This window comes from Crocodylus siamensis, chromosome 2, assembly GCF_052110815.1.
Source record: "Crocodylus siamensis isolate JL-2025a chromosome 2, ASM5211081v1, whole genome shotgun sequence".
Lineage (NCBI taxonomy): Eukaryota > Metazoa > Chordata > Crocodylia > Crocodylidae > Crocodylus > Crocodylus siamensis.
The window spans coordinates 227,398,311-227,411,470 of NC_143396.1; the positions used below are offsets into that span (position 1 = coordinate 227,398,311).

The 13,160-nt window shown below is 43.1% G+C and overlaps 1 protein-coding gene across 3 annotated transcripts in view; it reads left to right on the forward strand.

Moving 5' to 3' along the window:
- RGS6 (regulator of G protein signaling 6) overlaps nt 1-13,160 on the forward strand; it is a 575,278-nt gene that overhangs the window by 1,409 nt on the left and 560,709 nt on the right. The gene's annotated exons all lie outside the window — the stretch shown is intronic.

Sequence of the window (13,160 nt, forward strand, 5' to 3'; positions counted from 1 at the left end):
AGGCTTTGAACTGGGACATCGGATGTTCACTAAGCAGAGGCGGCGTTTCCAGGCTCTGCTACCTCCCGGGAAAACTTTGGAGCTGTATTCTCCTTGGAGTCGGCTTTGCTTAGGCGGCACATCGCGGCGATGTGATCAAGTCCATTGGCAGGACGACAAGATCTTTTAAGAGTTAAGCTGCCCCATCTTCCCCAGCCCAAGTCACAGTCTTTTGTGGCACTAAAAACATCTCCTTAGTAACCCGTTGTGACGTCATAAACGGAGGACACGGGTGCAGAGCCGTAGGAGCCGCACGCAAAACGTTCTCTCTGGGGGGAAACAGAGGATTTATTAAGGGTAGCAGTGCCGTGTGCTGTACAGGGATAGCAGTGAAAGTCACCGCCTCAGATAGCGTGCAGCGTATGCATGGGATCTAGTTTTGTAAATCCTTATTCGGAGGAGTCCATCCAGCTCATTGCAGTCATCGTTTCAATCGGTAAATGACTCTTCACAAACAAGGAGTACTGGAAAAGTCAGGATTCACAGGGACTGGCTCACAGAATGATTGATGGCACCGTGCCCTAATTAAAAACTCTATATGACAGAGCAGCATAATGTTTCCATGAAGCTACGGATTATGGGATCCAGGAAAACTGCTTTTTAGTTGATCTTTACTTATCTCCCCAGCTGCTAGTGAGTGCTGATGAGGCGAGGTGTGGCAATCTCTCTCTTGTAACTAAAATTGTACTTTCAAACTCCCTGTGCTATTGGGATTGCTGTGCAGTAGTTGTTTTTTGTCTCCCTCAGAAAGCTGGCTGCATTTCAGTTTTGTTGGGATGTATATTGGTTGTAGTGCTTGGAGATCCTTGGTGCTTTATAAAAGTAAAGTGTGGTTTGTGAGAGTTGATTAGAACTTCAAAAAATGCAATCAGTAATTTAGAGTTTGAGGAGTTTTAAAAGCATACAAAGTGAATTAGAAATCATGAGTGTGTAGGTTTTCTTAACTTCCAACTTTTTAAAGGAAGGATCTGGCTCTTTCCCTTCCCTCAGCTGTTTTGTTTGCTTGCTTGCTGAATACTAGAGGCAGATTAAGCCTGGAAGTCAGAAGAAGTAGTGATCTTTTGCAGTTTAATTATGAAGTATAATATTTTCTTCCCCATTTTATTTTAAACACATTTGATGCATGCCCTCTAAAAATCCTGTAAGAGGTCAGATGTTTGACAGATACTCATTTACTTAGGGGCATATCACTGCAGGCACAGAATAATAGATCTCATTGCTTGAACGTTTACACAAAATGCTAAAGAAACTATATAGACTCTGCCAATATTGACTTTTTTGGATGGCTTGCTGTCTTTTTCTTGTGCCCTATTAGAATAATTAATGGGAAACGTTCCCATTTTCCCCCTAACATTTGCAAGCCTGATGGAACTTAAATAGTTTTTTTTTCCATTTTGAATTACGGCTAAGATCAAGAACTGGTGAAAGAGAGAGTAGTAATTCGTTACAGAGCTCAATATCAGCTATATTTATAGTAAGTATTTAGATGCTGTGGTTCAATACATCTCACTAATTTTTTCTTAGTGCCATTTAGGAAAAAAAGCTGTATTACACAGGTGCAATATCATCTTTATTATGGTTGTTATTGACGCTGCTTTCCCACAGTTTCTGGCTGATAATTACTGTAATGGTGGTGGCACAGCAAACTGTTTTAATCCAACTAGACCTTGAGAATCAGAGGAAAACAAGTCTCCTTTCAAAGTAGTGGTGCTCTACTCTTCTGTAGAACCATGTAAAGATGCTTCAGTGTCCAGCATGTATTCCTGGTGGAACCCACAAGTCTATTAACAGTGAGCATAATGCAAGAGAACACTCCCCTTATTGCTTAGATATGTGAGACAGCTGGAGGAAAATTGAGTAAATGGATTGGAAGTGCCAAGATCCATCATTGCCCCTTTCAGCATCCAGGAAGGGAAGAAAAAGAGAGGGTACTGCCTTCTCAGCAGACTGCAGTGAGCTAGCAGGGGGTGGACAAAGGAAAGTCAGTGCCTGAAAAGAAGTAAAAGATAAAGACCAGATAAGCGCGGCATGGTAACTTGACACAGTTTGTTGTAATGTCACATCAACCTGTGGTAAAACTGACTAATGATGTTGCAGCTGCATGACTCAGTCTTCTTAATGCAATGCCAGGCTGTCACAATGCAATTATTTGTGGCAGTCTGTGATTCCAGTCTGTGTAGCTCTCCAGTGTCTCAAGAGTGAAGGCCACTATCTTCAGGAATCCGACTCCGGATAGTTTTGCTCTTATCACTGAGGCAACAAGCATTTAAATCAAAACCTATCTCTACATTTTTATGTTCATTAAAAACAGCGGCTCATATCTGCCTAATGGCAGTGGTAACAGAACTAGGGCGGGTTGTTCCTCAGCAGGGTGGCATAGCTGCTTCCAGTGCTTAGGATTGTGTACTACCATCAGCAGAGTGAACAGGAGTTGCATTTCATTACCAGAGTACCGTAACCCTTTACCTTGGTATGTCTGGTAAGGCATTTAGATACTATAGTAATGGAGATCATATGAACAGATAGATTCATTTTACTGAGGAGCTCTTGGTTATTCTGAATAAATATTATGTCTTAATTTAGAAACTGAAACAAAGCAGATTTCACATGGGAATTTTTTCAGATGACTTCTGAGTGGATTATTTTCCATAACTAGATGAGGCATAGCCTGGTTATCTTGTGGTAAATATTGGTCTGTGTTTGGATGGAACACTTCCAAAGAGACCCCTTGTTTTTTTTAAGGGAGTAATAATGGTGATTCAGTAGGGTATTACAGCAGGGGTATTCAACTTCTGTTCCAATGTGGTGTTGATGGACACTGTGCTGCCTGAAGTATCGGATTAGGGGTAGAGGCATAAATATTTACAATGGGGTAAGAGGGAGGGAGAGGTTATGGTGTATCAGCTGCTATGTTGTAACAGCTTATGTGCATGAGCTGATCCCACAGTACCATAATTTAGTCTTTAAGGTATGGGCAACTGGTGCCTCCTGAGTCTGGGGGGGCACCCGCAGGTGCTGCCACTGCTGGCAGCTGTGGGGAAGAATCTGGCAAGCTCCTGCAGGCACCACCACTACTGGCAGTGGCAGGGATGGAGCTGGCAAGCTCTTGCAGGTGCCACCACTGGTGTCAGCAGCAGGACCAGAGCTGGCAAGCTCCTGCAGGCTCTGCCATTGGTGTCAGCCCTGTCGCCTATGCTTTAAGGAGTGAGGTAAGAGAGGTCACACAAGCAGTTAATGCAGAGAAGCTGACACTTGGTAAATCCCTACCCACTTTTGCCCTTCAGTAAGTTGTTTATATATCCTTGTTCTTCAAAATTTTCAAAAACATCTAAAATTAGGCATTTAACCTTTGTCACTTTTGAAACCATGAGGTGCTTCTCCACATGTTTAGGCACTTAAATACCTTTGAAAATCTGGCTCCAAATTCCAGTCCAATTTATTGCCTTTTGCATAACTAAAATGTCTTCCTCTCTTTCTGCACCAAATTGTGGCATAATTATGCCATGTGCCATCAAGATGTCTGTATTACACTGGTGGTAGGTTATGCTGACACTTTCACTCGGAAGTACTTTGGAAATCTTCACTATGTATTTGATCATGTGGTGGGGTTTTCACTCTATTTTCCCCCTCTCTTTTTAAAGATGCAATTGGCCCTTTCTTCATAGATAAAAATTTACTTTGGGGAACTTCTTTTGTATACAACTCCAGTTTGCACTCCTAGCTAAGTAGAGAATTATTTTATGGCAAATGAAAAAAGAACCAATTTTTGTTGTGAGGAGGAGCAAGGATGAGAAACTAATCTGTAATTTCCTTATTGACATTCGCATACAGAAGGGCTATAGCTATAATAAAGGCTGCTGCTGCCTACTTGCACTGTATCAGATGTATTTCAGCATCTCCTTCAGTCTAATGCATATGAAGGAATGCATATAGCAGCAGCTACTGTGAGCAGTATTACTTTGACATTTGTGTGTATCTAGAGTTCTGCCTTGCTATGTAGGAAACCTCTATCATGTTCCTCTGCGTTCAGGCCTAGCAATAGCAGAAAAATGCAAAAGTATTGGGATTGGCTTACTGGAGAGTAGAGGCAAGAATCTGCACTTGTCAGGCATGGAAGGGGAGTCACCACTGCCAGTAATCTCTCTGACCCAAGGGACGGACATTGGTAGACTTAAGAGGATGTTTTATTTTAGTTTAAAAGAAAACCAGGGATGAACATGCATGGTAGTTATAGGACCCTCAAGCACGAGGACTTTTTTTTTTCTTCAGAGGACAAGGGAAACTGACTAGTACAAATAACTAAATAATAGTAGACTTAATATGTTGCAGGCTCAGGGTCATGTGTGATAATATTGATCAATGGTTTGAAAGTTAGGCCTGGCATGTTCCAGTCATTGCTCTCCCACTGAATGTTTGCCTATGGGCAAGTCCCTTAACCTGTACAGCCTTAGTTTATTCCTTTGTGAAAATGAGAATTATATTTGGCTTTGTCACAGAAGTGTAATAAGTGAATCCTATGGTAGACCTATACTGCTGTGCCTGAGATGTAATGCAAACATACCTGAGCTAGTTTAAAACTGTCTGGCTTGGGATACCAGTAGCAGGCTGGCTGCAGCAGTATGAGGTTCAACACAAGCTAACTGCCTGGTTATTTACTCAGCTTTTCAAATTGATTTTTGCAACCCATACTGAACTCTGTGGTTACATGGGTGCTATATGAATCCAAGCTGGCTAATTTAAAGTTAGTTCCACTATGACTAAACTACCCTTCAGTTACAGCAGGGTAGACTTACCATTAGCCTATACCTGTTGCTATAGAGTTTTGAGTTCCTGAAATTAAGGCTGGTGGAGAGGTGCAGCAAAATAATTCATGTTGCATCATGTTGTTCTAAACATACACATGGATTTGTAACTAATGCTTGCATGTGGATCAGGGGTCCTATTTCATGCTCAGGCAGTGTTGTTGTGGTAGAGGTTACTGTTTCTGACTCCTGGTGGGCTGCCTCCTAAGCCAGAAACAGCGTAGCTACATTTGTGCATGTGGAGTAATTGGCACTGTGATTCAGCAGTGCTAATTGGTTAGTTGGAAGTGTCACCTACAGTAGCTGCACTGGCTCCAGTTTAGGAAGCAGGCTACCTGGAAAATTCCTGCATGCTGGAAGTTGCCATCACAGCTGGTCAAACATTTACCATATAGACCTTACCTAAGTCTGCAAGGCACAGTTGTATGTTTGGGTACTGTACCTTCCCCTTTACTGTAATCAACGGTGTGCTCAAACTTTCATTCTCTTGAGAGCGAGCTACCTGCAAGAATTCTAAGCAGCTGGGTTTTCCAGTGAGACTTCGTACTAGTTTGAATCATGGCTATTATGCTAGTTTGCATTAAACTATTTGAAGAGAATTTGTTGCATCATGTCAAATTTGGCACTGGCAATTTGAGTTGAGTAGCTCTGGATTTGGAATCTAATTGGTGCTGTGGCTTCCATTTATGATTTTAATATTTTGATCTTTACTTTCTGGTCAGTGTACATTAGAACTTCATTTTGTGCTTTTGATCTAATTTTTAAAATAAATTAGTAGTTTTCAAACAATCACTGCAGTGTAAAATAGAAAATTCAGTCAATCCATGTTAAGACAGTTAATAAATAACTGTTAATGCTTTTCACCTTGGAGGGAGGATAACTGAAACCCATCCACAGGCTGAAGTGGGAGACAAGTAAGTATACATTTTTTCCTCATTACACATTGAACAGTGCCCAAATATATGGACCTTGCAAAGTGAACTTTGTCTTGGAAAGAAAAGATAGATTTCTCTTCCCCTTTAGCTTCCAGGTTGTAGTTGCTCATCTCAGTTCCCACTCAGGGAAAGGTTTAATCAGTGAATTGACATGGGTGTGAAACAGTCTAATACAGCTTCATATCTTCCTTGTGCAGCAGCTTCATACAGACTACTAGCATTTTATACATACCACAGTAGTTTGTAATCACTAGTTCCGATGAAAGTTATATTGAGATCATATATGGTTTTATAAGACTGAACTTTCTTGTAATTAAAGTATATTTTCAACATTCCTGGAATTATCCCAGGCATTACAGATGGGGAAAACTAACTCATGGAAAAAACAAGGGATCCACTACAGTAGAGGTGGGTAAAATATGGACTGTGGGCCAGATCTGGCCTGCCAGGCCATTCTATCCAGCCCATGAGATGTGCCTCTTAGGATAAACCTCTGCCAAGTTTCAAGGAGATAGGTGCAGGGGTTTTGGGTGGGAACTGCACCTCTAGCTGCTGACAGGCAAAACTTGTGACATGGGTGACACTGTGTATGTTAAGGTGCAGCAGGGTGAAAGCTGCAGGGACGGTAGCTCCTGCTGCGGCCATGAAGCCTGCCAGCTGTCAGGGAGATAGGTGCAGGGGGGTTCTGAGGCCCTGCACCTCTAGCCGCTGACAGGCAAATTTCATGACATGGGTGCTTGTGCAACTGACTGGCGGTCTTGGGGCAGTTGATTGTCTGTACTGATTATTTCCACTCCTTAGTTTGTGGTTTTGTAGGTGTTAATCATTTCTCATTAACTTGTTAACACCTACAAAACCACAGACTAAGGAGAGGAAAGAATCAATACAGACAATCAACTGCCTCAAGACAGAGACAGTCAGTTCCACAAGCACCCATGTCATGAACTTTCCCTGTCAGCAGCTAGAGGTGCAGGGCCCCAGAACCCCCCTGCACCTATTTCCTTGACAGCTGGCAGACTTCGTGGCCACAGCAGGGGCTAGCAGGCCTGCAGCTGTCATCCTGCTGTGCCTTAACACACACAGTGTCACCCATGTCATGAGTTTTGCTTGTCTGCAGCTTGAGGTGCAGTTCCCCCCAAACCACTGCACTTATCTCCTTGAAACCTGGCAGCTTCTGTGGCCTCAGCAGGGGCTACCATCCCTGCAGTTTTCACCCCCGTGGCTTAACACGTACACATGACATGAATTTTGCTTTCATGAATTTGGGGTGCAGTTTCCCCCAAACCCCTGCACCAATCTTCTTGAAACCTGGCAGGCTTCATGCTCTCAGCAGAGGCTACCATCTGCAAGTTTCATCCAAATCAGACAAAAAACAAAGTTACAGATATTTCATTGATTCCCCATTATGCCCTGTGGCCAGATCTCCAAGGTGGCTCTAAAGCTTTTCCGAAGCAGTTCGGAAGCTTCAAACCACTTCAGGAAGCCTAATGAAGCCAGCGCTTCGATCTAGGCATGCTGCTTTGGACGTGCTGCTTCTGGATCCGAAGCACGGTCCGAAGCCTCGCACAGCCCTACTAAATTGCTCAGTTTTCATGGTGGCCTTTAATACAACTGAAGCGCATTCCCTGGAGGACAGTTTGTATGCGTTTCTGCTTAAATTATGTCATGTTTAGCTTTACTTTGGTGCTTCTGTTTATGCTCCCCACACTACTTTTCTGCCCTTTTTACTTTTTGTCCATTCAACCTCTACTGTTCAAGTTAATGTTGTCCTTTCTGCCAGTGCCACACGTTTTGTCTTTTGTGTATACAGTTCCATAATTCTCCTCAATTTCTCTCCCCTAATTTTTTTTTAAATATACTGCTGTTATGATTTTGCCTTCCCCCTCTAGTGGCAGTATTGGAACAGTAATGTGTTGCTTATACTGTAACACAGAATTCTTCAATAAACTATGATAAAACCCTGCCCCAGAGTTGCACATACTCTGAAAGAGGAATGAGGGACTTAGGAGCCTGTCTTTTGTTTATGCCTGAAAAAATACTGCTTTCTCAGAAGCCAAGAAAGAGGCATTTGGCAAACAAACTGATATCAAGTGTACTTAGCACTTACTGGAAATGTTTATACTTTGTTCCTGAAAAAATATGCTGAGTATATTGATAGTATCACAGAGTGTTTAACTTCTACAACTTGAAAGGATGGGGTCGGTGAGTGTCTTGGAGTGATCATCCACAAGGAATAGTTTTTCCCAGTAACCTCTTCCTAGTGCTCACCTGTAGCCAGAAATCTCCTCAGTTTTTTTTTTTTTTTTTTTTTTAATGAGCACTGGGAATCAGACCTCTGGCTGGGAAGATTTCAGTATCCAGAATGGTAGTACCTCTGTCAGGCAGAAACATCTCTTTACTTCCTGCTTCCATTTCAGGTGGTGAAACTCATTAAGGTGGTCTACAAGACCTTGTTAGCACTTTGCCCATCTTGTCTAATTAGACTGGGAGCCAGGCATATCAAGCTCCCTTGAAGGAATAGACCCCAGAGTGTCTGTCTATGGTCCATGGGCTGTTGAATAGTACTTTGAATTCACAGTGGAAACTGTGTTAGGAGGTTTGCATTGAGACCAAGGAGGGAGTGTGGCCTTTCTGTGGTAATTTCATTTTTATTTCTATATTTCCTTGCTGGTCACAAGTCTCAGTTGCCACCCTCCTTTCCCATTCTGTTAACTAAACTGATAAGCAGTGCAGTAGAGATGGCAATGCTGGAGTGATGACATCCAGTGTGTTACAGGTGACACTCCCATCAGATGATTGAGTCAGAGAAGTTTGCTGATTTTTCCATTTTGTTTCAGGTTCTCTCTTGACTCAGGCAGCAGTTGGACCAAGTACACTAGGTTCATTTTAGAAGGGCTGTCTCTGCAGGTATGAAGACTAGAGCCTTTTACAAAAAATTAAAGCTGAGATTCTGCATATTCTTATTAGAGTCATATTGACCTCTGAACTGCATCCTGTGGACCAGATGTGACATCGCCAATGTACTTATTTGGAACAGAAGCTATCACTTACTGGTTGTTATTATATTGTCTACCACATACACATTTTGGTTGGTGCCTCTGCGCCATTATAATATGAATAAGAGTTAACAACAAATAGAAAAATAAAAAGATACAAACTCCTTCATTCCTTGTAGCTTCCTAGTGAGATTTACAGTAGTGGATGTGAAATATCAATTTAGAGTTAATGGAGACTAATTGAATTCAAATTAACTAATTATTTTTTCCTGTCTTTTCCCTCCTGTCACTTTAATTATCTAATGAATTGGATCTAAATATTCCACCAAACCAGGTAGGCTTTATCTGTTTGATAATGATCAGATCAGCAAGGCACATGGCTATAGGATTTCTCAAACACATGAAAAGCCGAGAGAACTAGATTTGTATGTTAATTAGACAAGTGAAACATTGGCATTAAAATGGACAAAACTGCTTTTTACATTGTATTTACAAAATTATGGTCATAAGAAATTCCAAATCTCTCACTTCTTGATGCTGGCAGTGCATCTCAGGCATAGGGCACTTCTGAAATATACAAATTATACAGGACAAAAAAGATTGCTGTTAATTATCTTGAGCTAAAATTTTAGCTCAGTCAAGAATAGCTGACAGACTTTTGTGCAGGAATTTATTAAATAGGTTCTATGACATTTGTGTGCAACACTGGCAAAACTTCCCATTAAAATTATATATGCTATAAGTGCTCAAAATTTTACTAGCTGCTATTGGTGTTTCTACTGAAATGCAGAATTGGACCCCCCAACCAGCACCTGTATTGGCCTGGAAAATGCTGCATGCATTTAACAATGAATAGTTTTTAAAGAATAGCTTCTTTTAACTTTCCATTGTTTTTTTCTTTTTTTCTCCCTCTCTCCCCTCTCTTCTCCCTTCACTCCCAGCATGTAGCTCATAATGACTCTAATGTGGTCTCATTTTTACTCTCTTTCCAAATACTTACAAAAAACATGGTTTTGTATGACTGAGAGAGAGCTCTTTTGTTACACCTGTCTTATATTTTATTTATTGACAAGGCATTTCAAGAAGTAGAAAGAAGGGAACTATTACTATTCCTTTTTGATTCATTATAATAACTAAATTATCATATATTTACAATATTTTTATTAACAATATATTTATGGTTTGGGAGATGAGTATTGTTGGCTCCCAAAATTTGCTGCCTCACTTCAAACTCCAGCATCAGGGTGCCTTTGTCAATTGGGTTTTTGACAAACCAGTGTCTGCTTCTCAAGGCTTCTCTACCTGTTGGTCATCATAGTTTAAATGAAATTGAGGATCTTGATGTAACATAATGGAACTGTTTGTTCTTCATAATGATTGGTTCCCTCCACCTCATATTACGAAATTCCAGGACCTTAATCAGAGAGGGGAAAAACAATCTGTTATCATGAAACTAGTATCAACTCCTGCTAATCTAGTCTACTGAGATTATTTTTCCAGGAAAATGGGGAGTTCAGTGTTAGCAAACATCCAAAAAAACCTTTCTTTTCCCTGCCTCCCAAAGAATTTTACTGTATTGAATTTGTTAATATGTTTATTGAATTTCTTACCTGTTGCTTACCTTTTTACTTTTGAATTATAATCAGGCCAATAATAAAATATTGAACGATATTGGCTTATAATGTATGAGAGACCAACAGTGAGACCTTTTTAGATGGTGTAGCATAGACCAATGGTCTCCAAAGCGAGGTGTGCAAGATGATCCATTGGGGTGCGGGAAGAAAATATTAGAACTTCTATTTAGATGTATATTTTTGTGCGTGCTCAAAAATTTTTACTGATAGGGGTGTGCGATCAAAAACTTTGGAGACCACTGGCATAGACCATATAGCATATGTAACTCGTGCTTCTAAACTTTTGATTTCACTTTTTGATTGCTTTGGTTGACCTAAAATATGTCTGGAGTTAGAAAAGTAACTATGAAACTAGCATCTTCTTAAACAGGTGTCTTCCCTGGCTGAATTCAGGAACAATTTGTTTCACCTAGCCTTCGGAAGAAAGGAAGGTGGACTGAGATATTAAATGGATGGGTTATGTCAGGAGTGGGCAAAATATGGCTTGTGGGATGGATTCGACCCACCAGGCACTTTCATCTGACCCATGGTGCCCCCAGTGAATTGCACCCTGCCCAGCCCTTCCATCCATGAGGGTGGGATCAAGGCGCTCACCCTCATACATTCCCCCTCTCCAACATACCTTATTATGTCTCCCTTCCGCCCTCGTGGGTAGAGGGACCCTGCCTGCCAGCACCAGCTTCCAGGTGGAGCTGCTACTGCCTCTGCTGGAGCTGTGCCCATGGGAATCTGCTTGGCTTCCCTGGCTTCCAGTTCACTCTGGGCTGCAGGTAGGGAAGCAATGGGGTGGGCAGGGGTTGGGGCCTGGGTGTGAGTGGTGGAGCTGCAGCTGCAGCTGGGTGGAAGTGCAGAGAGCAGCTCATGGCATGTAGCTCCCACTGCCTGCAGCAGCAGCAGGCAGGGGGCTCAGGGTTTTCACGTCAGGCACAGGCCAGTGCTGCACATGGGAGCAAGGAGCACAGCCTGCTCGGCAGCTCTGTGCTGTGCTCTTGTAGTTCCTGCACTTGCAGCAGGGGAAGCCCTGCACTGGAGCTGGATGCCTTCCCTGTCCCCTGCTGTGCAGGTTTACAAACCTGGAGTGGAGGGAGCCCTGCCCTTTATTTCCCAATGGAGTCTAGCACGGTGAGAGTGCAGGAGTTGCAGGAAAGTGTGGCACACAGCAGTAGGCAGAGCTGTGTCCCACTGGACAGGAGCACACTGGTCCATCCACCCCCGCCTGCTGCTGCTGCTAGCAGCAGGGGCTATACTCTATGTGGGGGAAGTATGTGTGGGGGGTCCTCTTACCCCTCACCAACACACCCTATGCGCCCCACAGCCCCCACCATGCCCATACACATACCGTCTACACCAGACATCCACTGGCGCACACCCCCACCATATACCCCACCACCATACATACAAGCGTATGACTTTATTTTTTTAATTATTATGAAATCACCTCTCTATATAGTACACAAACCCAAATCATGGCAAAAATATTTTAAAAATAAAACTAAAATATGTTATAATAGGTGTTTGACTTTTAGTGTATGATTTTGTTTTTTTCTGGTTGTAAGATGCAACCCCCCCTCCAAAGAAGCATTTGGGAGAGTTAAATGGTGGGGGGGGGAATTATTTTGAGCAGAGGCCTGTGTACTGAATTTTGGCAAGCTTTCAAGGGCTGCATGGGTATCTCTGCTCCTTGAAAGGTGCCCCGCTCCCTGCCATCTTGTGACTGGAAGTCCTACCCCCTAACCCCTGACCTTTGCCACCAGAAGTCCCTCCCCTTGCCTCAGGAAGTACTCCTTTCAGCAAGGAGTTTTGCCATCTTGGAACCAGAAAAATACCAAATTATATTCTAAAAAGTGAACATCTAAAACATTCATTAATTTAATTTCAAAAAACATTTTTGCCCTGGTTTACATGTGTTTATGTAGAGTACATAGAGGTGATTGCACAATAACTTAAAATGAACTCTTATGCTTGCATATTGTGGGGGGTGGTATAGGTGGGTATGTGGGGTGAGGGAGCATGTGGGTGTGTGTGTGTTGATATGTGGGGTGTGGGTGGGCATGGGGTTTGTTGAGGGAAGGTAGCTGGGGTGTGTGAGGGGGTGTGGGTGCGGCGGTCTGTTTGTATGGCAGTGCGAGGAGGGGTGTGGGTATGTGTGTATGATGGGGTGTGCATATAGGACTCACCCTACAAGCGCGCGCACACACACACACATACACTGTCCCTGCCTACACAGACACACGTACACACTCTGCCCCTGCCTGTGCATGTGCACACACCCCCTGCGCCAGTGGGGCCCCATGCTCCCCAGTTCGGCTATGCAGCCAGGAGCCACATGGTGCTGGAGCAGGACAGGGGCAGAAAACAGGGAAATGCCTGGGGATGGGCAGGGCTGGGCTCCTGCCTCCTGCTGCTGGTTCCCATTGTGTCCTACTGCCCCTGGCTCCTGCCAGGAGCAGATAAATATGTTCTAAATTTGTTAGGGGTCCCCTGGGCTGCATAGAATGGCCTAGTGGGCTGGATCTGGCCTGCGGGCCATATTTTGCCCACCCCTGGGTTAAGGGGTGGGATGTCCAGTCTCAGTCTGGCGACCAGGGGCAGAGCAACTGTCAAGGGGCAGAGTTACCCATGCAGCCCTCAACAGCTCACCCAAACTTATTAAGCGCCCCTCCAGCCAAAATAATTGTGCGCCCCTGGATTATGTGTTGTGGCTTGGTAAAAGGGGAGTACTGCTTATATTTCATTTTATTTTTTTAATATTGC